General features: G+C 67.7%; 9 non-coding genes across 9 annotated transcripts; all 9 read left to right on the forward strand.

Moving 5' to 3' along the window:
* The first annotated feature begins 476 nt into the window (after window positions 1–476).
* LOC141411782 (5S ribosomal RNA) lies at window positions 477–595 on the forward strand. Its single transcript, XR_012436621.1, has one exon. It is a non-coding gene; the product is annotated as a 5S ribosomal RNA (ribosomal RNA).
* A 2,149-nt stretch (window positions 596–2,744) lies between these two features.
* On the forward strand, window positions 2,745–2,863 carry LOC141411783 (5S ribosomal RNA). The gene has a single exon (XR_012436622.1). It is a non-coding gene; the product is annotated as a 5S ribosomal RNA (ribosomal RNA).
* Window positions 2,864–5,012: 2,149 nt separating this feature from the next.
* LOC141411784 (5S ribosomal RNA) lies at window positions 5,013–5,131 on the forward strand. The gene has a single exon (XR_012436623.1). It is a non-coding gene; the product is annotated as a 5S ribosomal RNA (ribosomal RNA).
* A 2,163-nt stretch (window positions 5,132–7,294) lies between these two features.
* On the forward strand, window positions 7,295–7,413 carry LOC141411785 (5S ribosomal RNA). Its single transcript, XR_012436624.1, has one exon. It is a non-coding gene; the product is annotated as a 5S ribosomal RNA (ribosomal RNA).
* A 2,165-nt stretch (window positions 7,414–9,578) lies between these two features.
* LOC141411786 (5S ribosomal RNA) lies at window positions 9,579–9,697 on the forward strand. The gene has a single exon (XR_012436625.1). It is a non-coding gene; the product is annotated as a 5S ribosomal RNA (ribosomal RNA).
* A 2,163-nt stretch (window positions 9,698–11,860) lies between these two features.
* On the forward strand, window positions 11,861–11,979 carry LOC141411787 (5S ribosomal RNA). The gene has a single exon (XR_012436626.1). It is a non-coding gene; the product is annotated as a 5S ribosomal RNA (ribosomal RNA).
* Window positions 11,980–14,124: 2,145 nt separating this feature from the next.
* Window positions 14,125–14,243, forward strand: LOC141412606 (5S ribosomal RNA). The gene has a single exon (XR_012437447.1). It is a non-coding gene; the product is annotated as a 5S ribosomal RNA (ribosomal RNA).
* Window positions 14,244–16,389: 2,146 nt separating this feature from the next.
* LOC141411789 (5S ribosomal RNA) lies at window positions 16,390–16,508 on the forward strand. Its single transcript, XR_012436628.1, has one exon. It is a non-coding gene; the product is annotated as a 5S ribosomal RNA (ribosomal RNA).
* A 2,150-nt stretch (window positions 16,509–18,658) lies between these two features.
* On the forward strand, window positions 18,659–18,777 carry LOC141411790 (5S ribosomal RNA). Its single transcript, XR_012436629.1, has one exon. It is a non-coding gene; the product is annotated as a 5S ribosomal RNA (ribosomal RNA).
* Window positions 18,778–18,990: the final 213 nt, after the last annotated feature.

Consider the following 18,990-nt stretch of genomic DNA (forward strand, 5'->3'; position numbering starts at 1 on the left):
GGTCGGCGAAGGGCGCGGCTGCCGTTTTCCTGATGGGCTGGAGGGGCAGTGGCGCTTTCCGGACGAAGAGGACCGGAAGGGTCCCCGAGACCTCCGCTGGGAGCCACGCACCCACCCAAGGATACGGCTCCAGGAGGCGACGGAGGAGGGCGGCTGCTTGCCCTGGCCCGAGCTGTGCGTCCCCCGCCTTGGCCACAGCAGTGGACATTCCCAGAAGAACAAGCGCCCGAGAGCACTGAGAAATTTTCCCCCGAGAAAACTTGACCCTCGTCCTGGCAGCAGGACACCTCGGGAAGAAAGCCACCCAGCGGCCACCTGGGCGAGACCGGCTGCCCGAGCAGGCGCGCGGGGCCTCTGGCCGCTGGCCCCGGGCTGCCAGCCCCCACCCGGACTCCCAGCCGTGCCAGGAGAGCAGCGTGGAGACGCACGCCGGGGCCCTCGGCAGGCTCTTGGGGCTCCCGGAGGCGGCGGCTAGCGTCTACGGCCATACCACCCTGAACGCGCCCGATCTCGTCTGATCTCGGAAGCTAAGCAGGGTCGGGCCTGGTTAGTACTTGGATGGGAGACCGCCTGGGAATACCGGGTGCTGTAGGCTTTTGCTCCTCCCTCCCTCGCTGCTCCTTTTGTCTTCGGGGACTTCGCCACCACCCCCCCCACCACCACCACCACCCCCAGCACCACCACCACCACCACCACCACAACGACCCACCGTGACCACGACCCCGACCCCGTCCGGGCCACCCGCCAGACCCACGCACACCGAATCCTCACAGCTACGTCCCCGAATCCTCTCCCCTCCCCACACTCTCCTGGGGCGCGCGCCCGCGACACGGGTCACCAGCGAGGTTGGTCCCAGGCCACGTTGGGGACCGCTCCCCAACTGCCCTCCAGGCGGGCGGGGAGGGACGTGCGGAAGCCATGAGAAAGTGGGTCCTGCACCCCAGCGGGCCCCACAGCGGGACGCGCCACACCTGGGCTCGCCACAAGGTGGTGCACTGGGTCCAGGGCAAGACGCCAGGGGACAGAGAAGCAGGGAGCCTCAGTCGGGTGCTGCTCCACGTCGCGCTCCGTCGCTCAACCCAAGACAGGGCAGCCAGCGCGCGACCTCTACGTGGGATCCCGCCTCCCACGGCAGAGCCTGCGGTCACAGGGACAGAGGGCGCAGGCCGCCAGAGCTCCGGATGCCAGCGGCAGCTCCCCGTCCCGCTCAAAGGGAGGGAGGGCCGCCGCTGGCGCCCAGTCGCCTGTGCCACCCTCCGGGTCTCAAAGCACTCCTCAGTCAGCTCAAGGACCGGGGCCACCTGGCCTTCGGGGTCACATGGGCTTGGGCACGACGGAAGGGACCGCTTGCCCCCGTGGAACAGACATTCTCCCCGTGGACAACCTCAGGTGCCGGGACCCTCTGCTCCGCCTTGGAAAACCCACCTTCTGCAATGTATGCCCAACGCAATCAGGCCGAGCAGATTGACCCCCTCGGCCCGGCCCCAGTGTGTGATGGGGCTCTGTGCGTGAGGGCTTGCTCTTCCCCACCTACACCAGGCACGGCATCTAACACACACACACACACACACACACACACACCACGCAGAGACACCCAGACCACGCACGCACGCACGGGGACGCACCCTCCTCTCCCCCACCCCACACACGAGCAGCCGAAGGACAAGAGGGTATGGCTGGGGCCTGAGCGGGAACAAGCGAAGCCTTGGTTTGCGGCCCCTCGGCCAACTGCATCAGGATTTTTGTCTGGGCTCGGAGGCCAGAGGATCTCTGCCATTTGCTAGCAGGGCCAGGGATGGCAGGAGGGTGGGTACGGGGCTCAGCCAGGGCCAGTTCTGCTGGCACGATCCTGTAGCACGTGGCCGCGTAGCACGGGGCCGGGTCTGAAGGAGGCCAAGCAGGGGCACAAGACCCAGCAGCGGCACAGGGAAGAGGCCCAGGGCACCCAGGAGCAGACGAGACCCGGGAGTCGTGCGTGCTTGGCGTGGCCGCGGGCCCCGTGACGCCCGAGGACTCGAGTGCTCAGCCCCGTGTAGTGGCCGCGAAGGCCTGCCTGGGAGAAACGCCCCGGGAGGCCGGCAGGAACCCGGGATCGGAAGGGATGTGGAGGGGCCCCGGGTCGGAGGAGATGGCTTTGGCTGTGTTTGGTTTTGTTTCTTCTTCCCAAGATCCCGGGTGTGAAAGGGGCCAGAGGTGAAGTCCTGGGCTGGAAAGCCTCACGATTCAGCCCCGCAGCCCCAGGCCCTGAGTGTGGAGGAGGGCGGAGCGGGTCGGCGAAGGGCGCGGCTGCCGTTTTCCTGATGGGCTGGAGGGGCAGTGGCGCTTTCCGGACGAAGAGGACCGGAAGGGTCCCCGAGACCTCCGCTGGGAGCCACGCACCCACCCAAGGATACGGCTCCAGGAGGCGACGGAGGAGGGCGGCTGCTTGCCCTGGCCCGAGCTGTGCGTCCCCCGCCTTGGCCACAGCAGTGGACATTCCCAGAAGAACAAGCGCCCGAGAGCACTGAGAAATTTTCCCCCGAGAAAACTTGACCCTCGTCCTGGCAGCAGGACACCTCGGGAAGAAAGCCACCCAGCGGCCACCTGGGCGAGACCGGCTGCCCGAGCAGGCGCGCGGGGCCTCTGGCCGCTGGCCCCGGGCTGCCAGCCCCCACCCGGACTCCCAGCCGTGCCAGGAGAGCAGCGTGGAGACGCACGCCGGGGCCCTCGGCAGGCTCTTGGGGCTCCCGGAGGCGGCGGCTAGCGTCTACGGCCATACCACCCTGAACGCGCCCGATCTCGTCTGATCTCGGAAGCTAAGCAGGGTCGGGCCTGGTTAGTACTTGGATGGGAGACCGCCTGGGAATACCGGGTGCTGTAGGCTTTTGCTCCTCCCTCCCTCGCTGCTCCTTTTGTCTTCGGGGACTTCGCCACCACCCCCCCCACCACCACCACCACCCCCAGCACCACCACCACCACCACCACCACAACGACCCACCGTGACCACGACCCCGACCCCGTCCGGGCCACCCGCCAGACCCACGCACACCGAATCCTCACAGCTACGTCCCCGAATCCTCTCCCCTCCCCACACTCTCCTGGGGCGCGCGCCCGCGACACGGGTCACCAGCGAGGTTGGTCCCAGGCCACGTTGGGGACCGCTCCCCAACTGCCCTCCAGGCGGGCGGGGAGGGACGTGCGGAAGCCATGAGAAAGTGGGTCCTGCACCCCAGCGGGCCCCACAGCGGGACGCGCCACACCTGGGCTCGCCACAAGGTGGTGCACTGGGTCCAGGGCAAGACGCCAGGGGACAGAGAAGCAGGGAGCCTCAGTCGGGTGCTGCTCCACGTCGCGCTCCGTCGCTCAACCCAAGACAGGGCAGCCAGCGCGCGACCTCTACGTGGGATCCCGCCTCCCACGGCAGAGCCTGCGGTCACAGGGACAGAGGGCGCAGGCCGCCAGAGCTCCGGATGCCAGCGGCAGCTCCCCGTCCCGCTCAAAGGGAGGGAGGGCCGCCGCTGGCGCCCAGTCGCCTGTGCCACCCTCCGGGTCTCAAAGCACTCCTCAGTCAGCTCAAGGACCGGGGCCACCTGGCCTTCGGGGTCACATGGGCTTGGGCACGACGGAAGGGACCGCTTGCCCCCGTGGAACAGACATTCTCCCCGTGGACAACCTCAGGTGCCGGGACCCTCTGCTCCGCCTTGGAAAACCCACCTTCTGCAATGTATGCCCAACGCAATCAGGCCGAGCAGATTGACCCCCTCGGCCCGGCCCCAGTGTGTGATGGGGCTCTGTGCGTGAGGGCTTGCTCTTCCCCACCTACACCAGGCACGGCATCTAACACACACACACACACACACACACACACACCACGCAGAGACACCCAGACCACGCACGCACGCACGGGGACGCACCCTCCTCTCCCCCACCCCACACACGAGCAGCCGAAGGACAAGAGGGTATGGCTGGGGCCTGAGCGGGAACAAGCGAAGCCTTGGTTTGCGGCCCCTCGGCCAACTGCATCAGGATTTTTGTCTGGGCTCGGAGGCCAGAGGATCTCTGCCATTTGCTAGCAGGGCCAGGGATGGCAGGAGGGTGGGTACGGGGCTCAGCCAGGGCCAGTTCTGCTGGCACGATCCTGTAGCACGTGGCCGCGTAGCACGGGGCCGGGTCTGAAGGAGGCCAAGCAGGGGCACAAGACCCAGCAGCGGCACAGGGAAGAGGCCCAGGGCACCCAGGAGCAGACGAGACCCGGGAGTCGTGCGTGCTTGGCGTGGCCGCGGGCCCCGTGACGCCCGAGGACTCGAGTGCTCAGCCCCGTGTAGTGGCCGCGAAGGCCTGCCTGGGAGAAACGCCCCGGGAGGCCGGCAGGAACCCGGGATCGGAAGGGATGTGGAGGGGCCCCGGGTCGGAGGAGATGGCTTTGGCTGTGTTTGGTTTTGTTTCTTCTTCCCAAGATCCCGGGTGTGAAAGGGTCCAGAGGTGAAGTCCTGGGCTGGAAAGCCTCACGATTCAGCCCCGCAGCCCCAGGCCCTGAGTGTGGAGGAGGGCGGAGCGGGTCGGCGAAGGGCGCGGCTGCCGTTTTCCTGATGGGCTGGAGGGGCAGTGGCGCTTTCCGGACGAAGAGGACCGGAAGGGTCCCCGAGACCTCCGCTGGGAGCCACGCACCCACCCAAGGATACGGCTCCAGGAGGCGACGGAGGAGGGCGGCTGCTTGCCCTGGCCCGAGCTGTGCGTCCCCCGCCTTGGCCACAGCAGTGGACATTCCCAGAAGAACAAGCGCCCGAGAGCACTGAGAAATTTTCCCCCGAGAAAACTTGACCCTCGTCCTGGCAGCAGGACACCTCGGGAAGAAAGCCACCCAGCGGCCACCTGGGCGAGACCGGCTGCCCGAGCAGGCGCGCGGGGCCTCTGGCCGCTGGCCCCGGGCTGCCAGCCCCCACCCGGACTCCCAGCCGTGCCAGGAGAGCAGCGTGGAGACGCACGCCGGGGCCCTCGGCAGGCTCTTGGGGCTCCCGGAGGCGGCGGCTAGCGTCTACGGCCATACCACCCTGAACGCGCCCGATCTCGTCTGATCTCGGAAGCTAAGCAGGGTCGGGCCTGGTTAGTACTTGGATGGGAGACCGCCTGGGAATACCGGGTGCTGTAGGCTTTTGCTCCTCCCTCCCTCGCTGCTCCTTTTGTCTTCGGGGACTTCGCCACCACCCCCCCCACCACCACCACCACCCCCAGCACCACCACCACCACCACCACCACAACGACCCACCGTGACCACGACCCCGACCCCGTCCGGGCCACCCGCCAGACCCACGCACACCGAATCCTCACAGCTACGTCCCCGAATCCTCTCCCCTCCCCACACTCTCCTGGGGCGCGCGCCCGCGACACGGGTCACCAGCGAGGTTGGTCCCAGGCCACGTTGGGGACCGCTCCCCAACTGCCCTCCAGGCGGGCGGGGAGGGACGTGCGGAAGCCATGAGAAAGTGGGTCCTGCACCCCAGCGGGCCCCACAGCGGGACGCGCCACACCTGGGCTCGCCACAAGGTGGTGCACTGGGTCCAGGGCAAGACGCCAGGGGACAGAGAAGCAGGGAGCCTCAGTCGGGTGCTGCTCCACGTCGCGCTCCGTCGCTCAACCCAAGACAGGGCAGCCAGCGCGCGACCTCTACGTGGGATCCCGCCTCCCACGGCAGAGCCTGCGGTCACAGGGACAGAGGGCGCAGGCCGCCAGAGCTCCGGATGCCAGCGGCAGCTCCCCGTCCCGCTCAAAGGGAGGGAGGGCCGCCGCTGGCGCCCAGTCGCCTGTGCCACCCTCCGGGTCTCAAAGCACTCCTCAGTCAGCTCAAGGACCGGGGCCACCTGGCCTTCGGGGTCACATGGGCTTGGGCACGACGGAAGGGACCGCTTGCCCCCGTGGAACAGACATTCTCCCCGTGGACAACCTCAGGTGCCGGGACCCTCTGCTCCGCCTTGGAAAACCCACCTTCTGCAATGTATGCCCAACGCAATCAGGCCGAGCAGATTGACCCCCTCGGCCCGGCCCCAGTGTGTGATGGGGCTCTGTGCGTGAGGGCTTGCTCTTCCCCACCTACACCAGGCACGGCATCTAACACACACACACACACACACACACACACACACACACACACACACCACGCAGAGACACCCAGACCACGCACGCACGCACGGGGACGCACCCTCCTCTCCCCCACCCCACACACGAGCAGCCGAAGGACAAGAGGGTATGGCTGGGGCCTGAGCGGGAACAAGCGAAGCCTTGGTTTGCGGCCCCTCGGCCAACTGCATCAGGATTTTTGTCTGGGCTCGGAGGCCAGAGGATCTCTGCCATTTGCTAGCAGGGCCAGGGATGGCAGGAGGGTGGGTACGGGGCTCAGCCAGGGCCAGTTCTGCTGGCACGATCCTGTAGCACGTGGCCGCGTAGCACGGGGCCGGGTCTGAAGGAGGCCAAGCAGGGGCACAAGACCCAGCAGCGGCACAGGGAAGAGGCCCAGGGCACCCAGGAGCAGACGAGACCCGGGAGTCGTGCGTGCTTGGCGTGGCCGCGGGCCCCGTGACGCCCGAGGACTCGAGTGCTCAGCCCCGTGTAGTGGCCGCGAAGGCCTGCCTGGGAGAAACGCCCCGGGAGGCCGGCAGGAACCCGGGATCGGAAGGGATGTGGAGGGGCCCCGGGTCGGAGGAGATGGCTTTGGCTGTGTTTGGTTTTGTTTCTTCTTCCCAAGATCCCGGGTGTGAAAGGGTCCAGAGGTGAAGTCCTGGGCTGGAAAGCCTCACGATTCAGCCCCGCAGCCCCAGGCCCTGAGTGTGGAGGAGGGCGGAGCGGGTCGGCGAAGGGCGCGGCTGCCGTTTTCCTGATGGGCTGGAGGGGCAGTGGCGCTTTCCGGACGAAGAGGACCGGAAGGGTCCCCGAGACCTCCGCTGGGAGCCACGCACCCACCCAAGGATACGGCTCCAGGAGGCGACGGAGGAGGGCGGCTGCTTGCCCTGGCCCGAGCTGTGCGTCCCCCGCCTTGGCCACAGCAGTGGACATTCCCAGAAGAACAAGCGCCCGAGAGCACTGAGAAATTTTCCCCCGAGAAAACTTGACCCTCGTCCTGGCAGCAGGACACCTCGGGAAGAAAGCCACCCAGCGGCCACCTGGGCGAGACCGGCTGCCCGAGCAGGCGCGCGGGGCCTCTGGCCGCTGGCCCCGGGCTGCCAGCCCCCACCCGGACTCCCAGCCGTGCCAGGAGAGCAGCGTGGAGACGCACGCCGGGGCCCTCGGCAGGCTCTTGGGGCTCCCGGAGGCGGCGGCTAGCGTCTACGGCCATACCACCCTGAACGCGCCCGATCTCGTCTGATCTCGGAAGCTAAGCAGGGTCGGGCCTGGTTAGTACTTGGATGGGAGACCGCCTGGGAATACCGGGTGCTGTAGGCTTTTGCTCCTCCCTCCCTCGCTGCTCCTTTTGTCTTCGGGGACTTCGCCACCACCCCCCCCACCACCACCACCACCCCCAGCACCACCACCACCACCACCACCACAACGACCCACCGTGACCACGACCCCGACCCCGTCCGGGCCACCCGCCAGACCCACGCACACCGAATCCTCACAGCTACGTCCCCGAATCCTCTCCCCTCCCCACACTCTCCTGGGGCGCGCGCCCGCGACACGGGTCACCAGCGAGGTTGGTCCCAGGCCACGTTGGGGACCGCTCCCCAACTGCCCTCCAGGCGGGCGGGGAGGGACGTGCGGAAGCCATGAGAAAGTGGGTCCTGCACCCCAGCGGGCCCCACAGCGGGACGCGCCACACCTGGGCTCGCCACAAGGTGGTGCACTGGGTCCAGGGCAAGACGCCAGGGGACAGAGAAGCAGGGAGCCACAGTCGGGTGCTGCTCCACGTCGCGCTCCGTCGCTCAACCCAAGACAGGGCAGCCAGCGCGCGACCTCTACGTGGGATCCCGCCTCCCACGGCAGAGCCTGCGGTCACAGGGACAGAGGGCGCAGGCCGCCAGAGCTCCGGATGCCAGCGGCAGCTCCCCGTCCCGCTCAAAGGGAGGGAGGGCCGCCGCTGGCGCCCAGTCGCCTGTGCCACCCTCCGGGTCTCAAAGCACTCCTCAGTCAGCTCAAGGACCGGGGCCACCTGGCCTTCGGGGTCACATGGGCTTGGGCACGACGGAAGGGACCGCTTGCCCCCGTGGAACAGACATTCTCCCCGTGGACAACCTCAGGTGCCGGGACCCTCTGCTCCGCCTTGGAAAACCCACCTTCTGCAATGTATGCCCAACGCAATCAGGCCGAGCAGATTGACCCCCTCGGCCCGGCCCCAGTGTGTGATGGGGCTCTGTGCGTGAGGGCTTGCTCTTCCCCACCTACACCAGGCACGGCATCTAACACACACACACACACACACACACACACACACACACACACACACACCACGCAGAGACACCCAGACCACGCACGCACGCACGGGGACGCACCCTCCTCTCCCCCACCCCACACACGAGCAGCCGAAGGACAAGAGGGTATGGCTGGGGCCTGAGCGGGAACAAGCGAAGCCTTGGTTTGCGGCCCCTCGGCCAACTGCATCAGGATTTTTGTCTGGGCTCGGAGGCCAGAGGATCTCTGCCATTTGCTAGCAGGGCCAGGGATGGCAGGAGGGTGGGTACGGGGCTCAGCCAGGGCCAGTTCTGCTGGCACGATCCTGTAGCACGTGGCCGCGTAGCACGGGGCCGGGTCTGAAGGAGGCCAAGCAGGGGCACAAGACCCAGCAGCGGCACAGGGAAGAGGCCCAGGGCACCCAGGAGCAGACGAGACCCGGGAGTCGTGCGTGCTTGGCGTGGCCGCGGGCCCCGTGACGCCCGAGGACTCGAGTGCTCAGCCCCGTGTAGTGGCCGCGAAGGCCTGCCTGGGAGAAACGCCCCGGGAGGCCGGCAGGAACCCGGGATGGGAAGGGATGTGGAGGGGCCCCGGGTCGGAGGAGATGGCTTTGGCTGTGTTTGGTTTTGTTTCTTCTTCCCAAGATCCCGGGTGTGAAAGGGGCCAGAGGTGAAGTCCTGGGCTGGAAAGCCTCACGATTCAGCCCCGCAGCCCCAGGCCCTGAGTGTGGAGGAGGGCGGAGCGGGTCGGCGAAGGGCGCGGCTGCCGTTTTCCTGATGGGCTGGAGGGGCAGTGTCGCTTTCCGGACGAAGAGGACCGGAAGGGTCCCCGAGACCTCCGCTGGGAGCCACGCACCCACCCAAGGATACGGCTCCAGGAGGCGACGGAGGAGGGCGGCTGCTTGCCCTGGCCCGAGCTGTGCGTCCCCCGCCTTGGCCACAGCAGTGGACATTCCCAGAAGAACAAGCGCCCGAGAGCACTGAGAAATTTTCCCCCGAGAAAACTTGACCCTCGTCCTGGCAGCAGGACACCTCGGGAAGAAAGCCACCCAGCGGCCACCTGGGCGAGACCGGCTGCCCGAGCAGGCGCGCGGGGCCTCTGGCCGCTGGCCCCGGGCTGCCAGCCCCCACCCGGACTCCCAGCCGTGCCAGGAGAGCAGCGTGGAGACGCACGCCGGGGCCCTCGGCAGGCTCTTGGGGCTCCCGGAGGCGGCGGCTAGCGTCTACGGCCATACCACCCTGAACGCGCCCGATCTCGTCTGATCTCGGAAGCTAAGCAGGGTCGGGCCTGGTTAGTACTTGGATGGGAGACCGCCTGGGAATACCGGGTGCTGTAGGCTTTTGCTCCTCCCTCCCTCGCTGCTCCTTTTGTCTTCGGGGACTTCGCCACCACCTCCCCCACCACCACCACCACCCCCAGCACCACCACCACCACCACCACCACAACGACCCACCGTGACCACGACCCCGACCCCGTCCGGGCCACCCGCCAGACCCACGCACACCGAATCCTCACAGCTACGTCCCCGAATCCTCTCCCCTCCCCACACTCTCCTGGGGCGCACGCCCGCGACACGGGTCACCAGCGAGGTTGGTCCCAGGCCACGTTGGGGACCGCTCCCCAACTGCCCTCCAGGCGGGCGGGGAGGGACGTGCGGAAGCCATGAGAAAGTGGGTCCTGCACCCCAGCGGGCCCCACAGCGGGACGCGCCACACCTGGGCTCGCCACAAGGTGGTGCACTGGGTCCAGGGCAAGACGCCAGGGGACAGAGAAGCAGGGAGCCTCAGTCGGGTGCTGCTCCACGTCGCCCTCCGTCGCTCAACCCAAGACAGGGCAGCCAGCGCGCGACCTCTACGTGGGATCCCGCCTCCCACGGCAGAGCCTGCGGTCACAGGGACAGAGGGCGCAGGCCGCCAGAGCTCCGGATGCCAGCGGCAGCTCCCCGTCCCGCTCAAAGGGAGGGAGGGCCGCCGCTGGCGCCCAGTCGCCTGTGCCACCCTCCGGGTCTCAAAGCACTCCTCAGTCAGCTCAAGGACCGGGGCCACCTGGCCTTCGGGGTCACATGGGCTTGGGCACGACGGAAGGGACCGCTTGCCCCCGTGGAACAGACATTCTCCCCGTGGACAACCTCAGGTGCCGGGACCCTCTGCTCCGCCTTGGAAAACCCACCTTCTGCAATGTATGCCCAACGCAATCAGGCCGAGCAGATTGACCCCCTCGGCCCGGCCCCAGTGTGTGATGGGGCTCTGTGCGTGAGGGCTTGCTCTTCCCCACCTACACCAGGCACGGCATCTAACACACACACACACACACACACACACACACACACACACACACACCACGCAGAGACACCCAGACCACGCACGCACGCACGGGGACGCACCCTCCTCTCCCCCACCCCACACACGAGCAGCCGAAGGACAAGAGGGTATGGCTGGGGCCTGAGCGGGAACAAGCGAAGCCTTGGTTTGCGGCCCCTCGGCCAACTGCATCAGGATTTTTGTCTGGGCTCGGAGGCCAGAGGATCTCTGCCATTTGCTAGCAGGGCCAGGGATGGCAGGAGGGTGGGTACGGGGCTCAGCCAGGGCCAGTTCTGCTGGCACGATCCTGTAGCACGTGGCCGCGTAGCACGGGGCCGGGTCTGAAGGAGGCCAAGCAGGGGCACAAGACCCAGCAGCGGCACAGGGAAGAGGCCCAGGGCACCCAGGAGCAGACGAGACCCGGGAGTCGTGCGTGCTTGGCGTGGCCGCGGGCCCCGTGACGCCCGAGGACTCGAGTGCTCAGCCCCGTGTAGTGGCCGCGAAGGCCTGCCTGGGAGAAACGCCCCGGGAGGCCGGCAGGAACCCGGGATCGGAAGGGATGTGGAGGGGCCCCGGGTCGGAGGAGATGGCTTTGGCTGTGTTTGGTTTTGTTTCTTCTTCCCAAGATCCCGGGTGTGAAAGGGGCCAGAGGTGAAGTCCTGGGCTGGAAAGCCTCACGATTCAGCCCCGCAGCCCCAGGCCCTGAGTGTGGAGGAGGGCGGAGCGGGTCGGCGAAGGGCGCGGCTGCCGTTTTCCTGATGGGCTGGAGGGGCAGTGTCGCTTTCCGGACGAAGAGGACCGGAAGGGTCCCCGAGACCTCCGCTGGGAGCCACGCACCCACCCAAGGATACGGCTCCAGGAGGCGACGGAGGAGGGCGGCTGCTTGCCCTGGCCCGAGCTGTGCGTCCCCCGCCTTGGCCACAGCAGTGGACATTCCCAGAAGAACAAGCGCCCGAGAGCACTGAGAAATTTTCCCCCGAGAAAACTTGACCCTCGTCCTGGCAGCAGGACACCTCGGGAAGAAAGCCACCCAGCGGCCACCTGGGCGAGACCGGCTGCCCGAGCAGGCGCGCGGGGCCTCTGGCCGCTGGCCCCGGGCTGCCAGCCCCCACCCGGACTCCCAGCCGTGCCAGGAGAGCAGCGTGGAGACGCACGCCGGGGCCCTCGGCAGGCTCTTGGGGCTCCCGGAGGCGGCGGCTAGCGTCTACGGCCATACCACCCTGAACGCGCCCGATCTCGTCTGATCTCGGAAGCTAAGCAGGGTCGGGCCTGGTTAGTACTTGGATGGGAGACCGCCTGGGAATACCGGGTGCTGTAGGCTTTTGCTCCTCCCTCCCTCGCTGCTCCTTTTGTCTTCGGGGACTTCGCCACCACCCCCCCCACCACCACCACCACCCCCAGCACCACCACCACCACCACCACCACAACGACCCACCGTGACCACGACCCCGACCCCGTCCGGGCCACCCGCCAGACCCACGCACACCGAATCCTCACAGCTACGTCCCCGAATCCTCTCCCCTCCCCACACTCTCCTGGGGCGCGCGCCCGCGACACGGGTCACCAGCGAGGTTGGTCCCAGGCCACGTTGGGGACCGCTCCCCAACTGCCCTCCAGGCGGGCGGGGAGGGACGTGCGGAAGCCATGAGAAAGTGGGTCCTGCACCCCAGCGGGCCCCACAGCGGGACGCGCCACACCTGGGCTCGCCACAAGGTGGTGCACTGGGTCCAGGGCAAGACGCCAGGGGACAGAGAAGCAGGGAGCCTCAGTCGGGTGCTGCTCCACGTCGCCCTCCGTCGCTCAACCCAAGACAGGGCAGCCAGCGCGCGACCTCTACGTGGGATCCCGCCTCCCACGGCAGAGCATGCGGTCACAGGGACAGAGGGCGCAGGCCGCCAGAGCTCCGGATGCCAGCGGCAGCTCCCCGTCCCGCTCAAAGGGAGGGAGGGCCGCCGCTGGCGCCCAGTCGCCTGTGCCACCCTCCGGGTCTCAAAGCACTCCTCAGTCAGCTCAAGGACCGGGGCCACCTGGCCTTCGGGGTCACATGGGCTTGGGCACGACGGAAGGGACCGCTTGCCCCCGTGGAACAGACATTCTCCCCGTGGACAACCTCAGGTGCCGGGACCCTCTGCTCCGCCTTGGAAAACCCACCTTCTGCAATGTATGCCCAACGCAATCAGGCCGAGCAGATTGACCCCCTCGGCCCGGCCCCAGTGTGTGATGGGGCTCTGTGCGTGAGGGCTTGCTCTTCCCCACCTACACCAGGCACGGCATCTAACACACACACACACACACACACACACCACGCAGAGACACCCAGACCACGCACGCACGCACGGGGACGCACCCTCCTCTCCCCCACCCCACACACGAGCAGCCGAAGGACAAGAGGGTATGGCTGGGGCCTGAGCGGGAACAAGCGAAGCCTTGGTTTGCGGCCCCTCGGCCAACTGCATCAGGATTTTTGTCTGGGCTCGGAGGCCAGAGGATCTCTGCCATTTGCTAGCAGGGCCAGGGATGGCAGGAGGGTGGGTACGGGGCTCAGCCAGGGCCAGTTCTGCTGGCACGATCCTGTAGCACGTGGCCGCGTAGCACGGGGCCGGGTCTGAAGGAGGCCAAGCAGGGGCACAAGACCCAGCAGCGGCACAGGGAAGAGGCCCAGGGCACCCAGGAGCAGACGAGACCCGGGAGTCGTGCGTGCTTGGCGTGGCCGCGGGCCCCGTGACGCCCGAGGACTCGAGTGCTCAGCCCCGTGTAGTGGCCGCGAAGGCCTGCCTGGGAGAAACGCCCCGGGAGGCCGGCAGGAACCCGGGATCGGAAGGGATGTGGAGGGGCCCCAGGTCGGAGGAGATGGCTTTGGCTGTGTTTGGTTTTGTTTCTTCTTCCCAAGATCCCGGGTGTGAAAGGGTCCAGAGGTGAAGTCCTGGGCTGGAAAGCCTCACGATTCAGCCCCGCAGCCCCAGGCCCTGAGTGTGGAGGAGGGCGGAGCGGGTCGGCGAAGGGCGCGGCTGCCGTTTTCCTGATGGGCTGGAGGGGCAGTGGCGCTTTCCGGACGAAGAGGACCGGAAGGGTCCCCGAGACCTCCGCTGGGAGCCACGCACCCACCCAAGGATACGGCTCCAGGAGGCGACGGAGGAGGGCGGCTGCTTGCCCTGGCCCGAGCTGTGCGTCCCCCGCCTTGGCCACAGCAGTGGACATTCCCAGAAGAACAAGCGCCCGAGAGCACTGAGAAATTTTCCCCCGAGAAAACTTGACCCTCGTCCTGGCAGCAGGACACCTCGGGAAGAAAGCCACCCAGCGGCCACCTGGGCGAGACCGGCTGCCCGAGCAGGCGCGCGGGGCCTCTGGCCGCTGGCCCCGGGCTGCCAGCCCCCACCCGGACTCCCAGCCGTGCCAGGAGAGCAGCGTGGAGACGCACGCCGGGGCCCTCGGCAGGCTCTTGGGGCTCCCGGAGGCGGCGGCTAGCGTCTACGGCCATACCACCCTGAACCCGCCCGATCTCGTCTGATCTCGGAAGCTAAGCAGGGTCGGGCCTGGTTAGTACTTGGATGGGAGACCGCCTGGGAATACCGGGTGCTGTAGGCTTTTGCTCCTCCCTCCCTCGCTGCTCCTTTTGTCTTCGGGGACTTCGCCACCACCCCCCCCACCACCACCACCACCCCCAGCACCACCACCACCACCACCACCACAACGACCCACCGTGACCACGACCCCGACCCCGTCCGGGCCACCCGCCAGACCCACGCACACCGAATCCTCACAGCTACGTCCCCGAATCCTCTCCCCTCCCCACACTCTCCTGGGGCGCGCGCCCGCGACACGGGTCACCAGCGAGGTTGGTCCCAGGCCACGTTGGGGACCGCTCCCCAACTGCCCTCCAGGCGGGCGGGGAGGGACGTGCGGAAGCCATGAGAAAGTGGGTCCTGCACCCCAGCGGGCCCCACAGCGGGACGCGCCACACCTGGGCTCGCCACAAGGTGGTGCACTGGGTCCAGGGCAAGACGCCAGGGGACAGAGAAGCAGGGAGCCTCAGTCGGGTGCTGCTCCACGTCGCGCTCCGTAACCCAAGACAGGGCAGCCAGCGCGCGACCTCTACGTGGGATCCCGCCTCCCACGGCAGAGCCTGCGGTCACAGGGACAGAGGGCGCAGGCCGCCAGAGCTCCGGATGCCAGCGGCAGCTCCCCGTCCCGCTCAAAGGGAGGGAGGGCCGCCGCTGGCGCCCAGTCGCCTGTGCCACCCTCCGGGTCTCAAAGCACTCCTCAGTCAGCTCAAGGACCGGGGCCACCTGGCCTTCGGGGTCACATGGGCTTGGGCACGACGGAAGGGACCGCTTGCCCCCGTGGAACAGACATTCTCCCCGTGGACAACCTCAGGTGCCGGGACCCTCTGCTCCGCCTTGGAAAACCCACCTTCTGCAATGTATGCCCAACGCAATCAGGCCGAGCAGATTGACCCCCTCGGCCCGGCCCCAGTGTGTGATGGGGCTCTGTGCGTGAGGGCTTGCTCTTCCCCACCTACACCAGGCACGGCATCTAACACACACACACACACACACACACACACACACCACGCAGAGACACCCAGACCACGCACGCACGCACGGGGACGCACCCTCCTCTCCCCCACCCCACACACGAGCAGCCGAAGGACAAGAGGGTATGGCTGGGGCCTGAGCGGGAACAAGCGAAGCCTTGGTTTGCGGCCCCTCGGCCAACTGCATCAGGATTTTTGTCTGGGCTCGGAGGCCAGAGGATCTCTGCCATTTGCTAGCAGGGCCAGGGATGGCAGGAGGGTGGGTACGGGGCTCAGCCAGGGCCAGTTCTGCTGGCACGATCCTGTAGCACGTGGCCGCGTAGCACGGGGCCGGGTCTGAAGGAGGCCAAGCAGGGGCACAAGACCCAGCAGCGGCACAGGGAAGAGGCCCAGGGCACCCAGGAGCAGACGAGACCCGGGAGTCGTGCGTGCTTGGCGTGGCCGCGGGCCCCGTGACGCCCGAGGACTCGAGTGCTCAGCCCCGTGTAGTGGCCGCGAAGGCCTGCCTGGGAGAAACGCCCCGGGAGGCCGGCAGGAACCCGGGATCGGAAGGGATGTGGAGGGGCCCCGGGTCGGAGGAGATGGCTTTGGCTGTGTTTGGTTTTGTTTCTTCTTCCCAAGATCCCGGGTGTGAAAGGGGCCAGAGGTGAAGTCCTGGGCTGGAAAGCCTCACGATTCAGCCCCGCAGCCCCAGGCCCTGAGTGTGGAGGAGGGCGGAGCGGGTCGGCGAAGGGCGCGGCTGCCGTTTTCCTGATGGGCTGGAGGGGCAGTGGCGCTTTCCGGACGAAGAGGACCGGAAGGGTCCCCGAGACCTCCGCTGGGAGCCACGCACCCACCCAAGGATACGGCTCCAGGAGGCGACGGAGGAGGGCGGCTGCTTGCCCTGGCCCGAGCTGTGCGTCCCCCGCCTTGGCCACAGCAGTGGACATTCCCAGAAGAACAAGCGCCCGAGAGCACTGAGAAATTTTCCCCCGAGAAAACTTGACCCTCGTCCTGGCAGCAGGACACCTCGGGAAGAAAGCCACCCAGCGGCCACCTGGGCGAGACCGGCTGCCCGAGCAGGCGCGCGGGGCCTCTGGCCGCTGGCCCCGGGCTGCCAGCCCCCACCCGGACTCCCAGCCGTGCCAGGAGAGCAGCGTGGAGACGCACGCCGGGGCCCTCGGCAGGCTCTTGGGGCTCCCGGAGGCGGCGGCTAGCGTCTACGGCCATACCACCCTGAACGCGCCCGATCTCGTCTGATCTCGGAAGCTAAGCAGGGTCGGGCCTGGTTAGTACTTGGATGGGAGACCGCCTGGGAATACCGGGTGCTGTAGGCTTTTGCTCCTCCCTCCCTCGCTGCTCCTTTTGTCTTCGGGGACTTCGCCACCACCCCCCCCACCACCACCACCACCCCCAGCACCACCACCACCACCACCACCACAACGACCCACCGTGACCACGACCCCGACCCCGTCCGGGCCACCCGCCAGACCCACGCACACCGAATCCTCACAGCTACGTCCCCGAATCCTCTCCCCTCCCCACACTCTCCTGGGGCGCGCGCCCGCGACACGGGTCACCAGCGAGGTTGGTCCCAGGCCACGTTGGGGACCGCTCCCCAACTGCCCTCCAGGCGGGCGGGGAGGGACGTGCGGAAGCCATGAGAAAGTGGGTCCTGCACCCCAGCGGGCCCCACAGCGGGACGCGCCACACCTGGGCTCGCCACAAGGTGGTGCACTGGGTCCAGGGCAAGACGCCAGGGGACAGAGAAGCAGGGAGCCTCAGTCGGGTGCTGCTCCACGTCGCGCTCCGTCGCTCAACCCAAGACAGGGCAGCCAGCGCGCGACCTCTACGTGGGATCCCGCCTCCCACGGCAGAGCCTGCGGTCACAGGGACAGAGGGCGCAGGCCGCCAGAGCTCCGGATGCCAGCGGCAGCTCCCCGTCCCGCTCAAAGGGAGGGAGGGCCGCCGCTGGCGCCCAGTCGCCTGTGCCACCCTCCGGGTCTCAAAGCACTCCTCAGTCAGCTCAAGGACCGGGGCCACCTGGCCTTCGGGGTCACATGGGCTTGGGCACGACGGAAGGGACCGCTTGCCCCCGTGGAACAGACATTCTCCCCGTGGACAACCTCAGGTGCCGGGACCCTCTGCTCCGCCTTGGAAAACCCACCTTCTGCAATGTATGCCCAACGCAATCAGGCCGAGCAGATTGACCCCCTCGGCCCGGCCCCAGTGTGTGATGGGGCTCTGTGCGTGAGGGCTTGCTCTTCCCCACCTACACCAGGCACGGCATCTAACACACACACACACACACACACACACACACACCACGCAGAGACACCCAGACCACGCACGCACGCACGGGGACGCACCCTCCTCTCCCCCACCCCACACACGAGCAGCCGAAGGACAAGAGGGTATGGCTGGGGCCTGAGCGGGAACAAGCGAAGCCTTGGTTTGCGGCCCCTCGGCCAACTGCATCAGGATTTTTGTCTGGGCTCGGAGGCCAGAGGATCTCTGCCATTTGCTAGCAGGGCCAGGGATGGCAGGAGGGTGGGTACGGGGCTCAGCCAGGGCCAGTTCTGCTGGCACGATCCTGTAGCACGTGGCCGCGTAGCACGGGGCCGGGTCTGAAGGAGGCCAAGCAGGGGCACAAGACCCAGCAGCGGCACAGGGAAGAGGCCCAGGGCACCCAGGAGCAGACGAGACCCGGGAGTCGTGCGTGCTTGGCGTGGCCGCGGGCCCCGTGACGCCCGAGGACTCGAGTGCTCAGCCCCGTGTAGTGGCCGCGAAGGCCTGCCTGGGAGAAACGCCCCGGGAGGCCGGCAGGAACCCGGGATCGGAAGGGATGTGGAGGGGCCCCGGGTCGGAGGAGATGGCTTTGGCTGTGTTTGGTTTTGTTTCTTCTTCCCAAGATCCCGGGTGTGAAAGGGGCCAGAGGTGAAGTCCTGGGCTGGAAAGCCTCACGATTCAGCCCCGCAGCCCCAGGCCCTGAGTGTGGAGGAGGGCGGAGCGGGTCGGCGAAGGGCGCGGCTGCCGTTTTCCTGATGGGCTGGAGGGGCAGTGGCGCTTTCCGGACGAAGAGGACCGGAAGGGTCCCCGAGACCTCCGCTGGGAGCCACGCACCCACCCAAGGATACGGCTCCAGGAGGCGACGGAGGAGGGCGGCTGCTTGCCCTGGCCCGAGCTGTGCGTCCCCCGCCTTGGCCACAGCAGTGGACATTCCCAGAAGAACAAGCGCCCGAGAGCACTGAGAAATTTTCCCCGAGAAAACTTGACCCTCGTCCTGGCAGCAGGACACCTCGGGAAGAAAGCCACCCAGCGGCCACCTGGGCGAGACCGGCTGCCCGAGCAGGCGCGCGGGGCCTCTGGCCGCTGGCCCCGGGCTGCCAGCCCCCACCCGGACTCCCAGCCGTGCCAGGAGAGCAGCGTGGAGACGCACGCCGGGGCCCTCGGCAGGCTCTTGGGGCTCCCGGAGGCGGCGGCTAGCGTCTACGGCCATACCACCCTGAACGCGCCCGATCTCGTCTGATCTCGGAAGCTAAGCAGGGTCGGGCCTGGTTAGTACTTGGATGGGAGACCGCCTGGGAATACCGGGTGCTGTAGGCTTTTGCTCCTCCCTCCCTCGCTGCTCCTTTTGTCTTCGGGGACTTCGCCACCACCCCCCCCACCACCACCACCACCCCCAGCACCACCACCACCACCACCACCACAACGACCCACCGTGACCACGACCCCGACCCCGTCCGGGCCACCCGCCAGACCCACGCACACCGAATCCTCACAGCTACGTCCCCGAATCCTCTCCCCTCCCCACACTCT

Source organism: Castor canadensis, chromosome 10, assembly GCF_047511655.1.
Source record: "Castor canadensis chromosome 10, mCasCan1.hap1v2, whole genome shotgun sequence".
Taxonomy (NCBI): domain Eukaryota; kingdom Metazoa; phylum Chordata; class Mammalia; order Rodentia; family Castoridae; genus Castor; species Castor canadensis.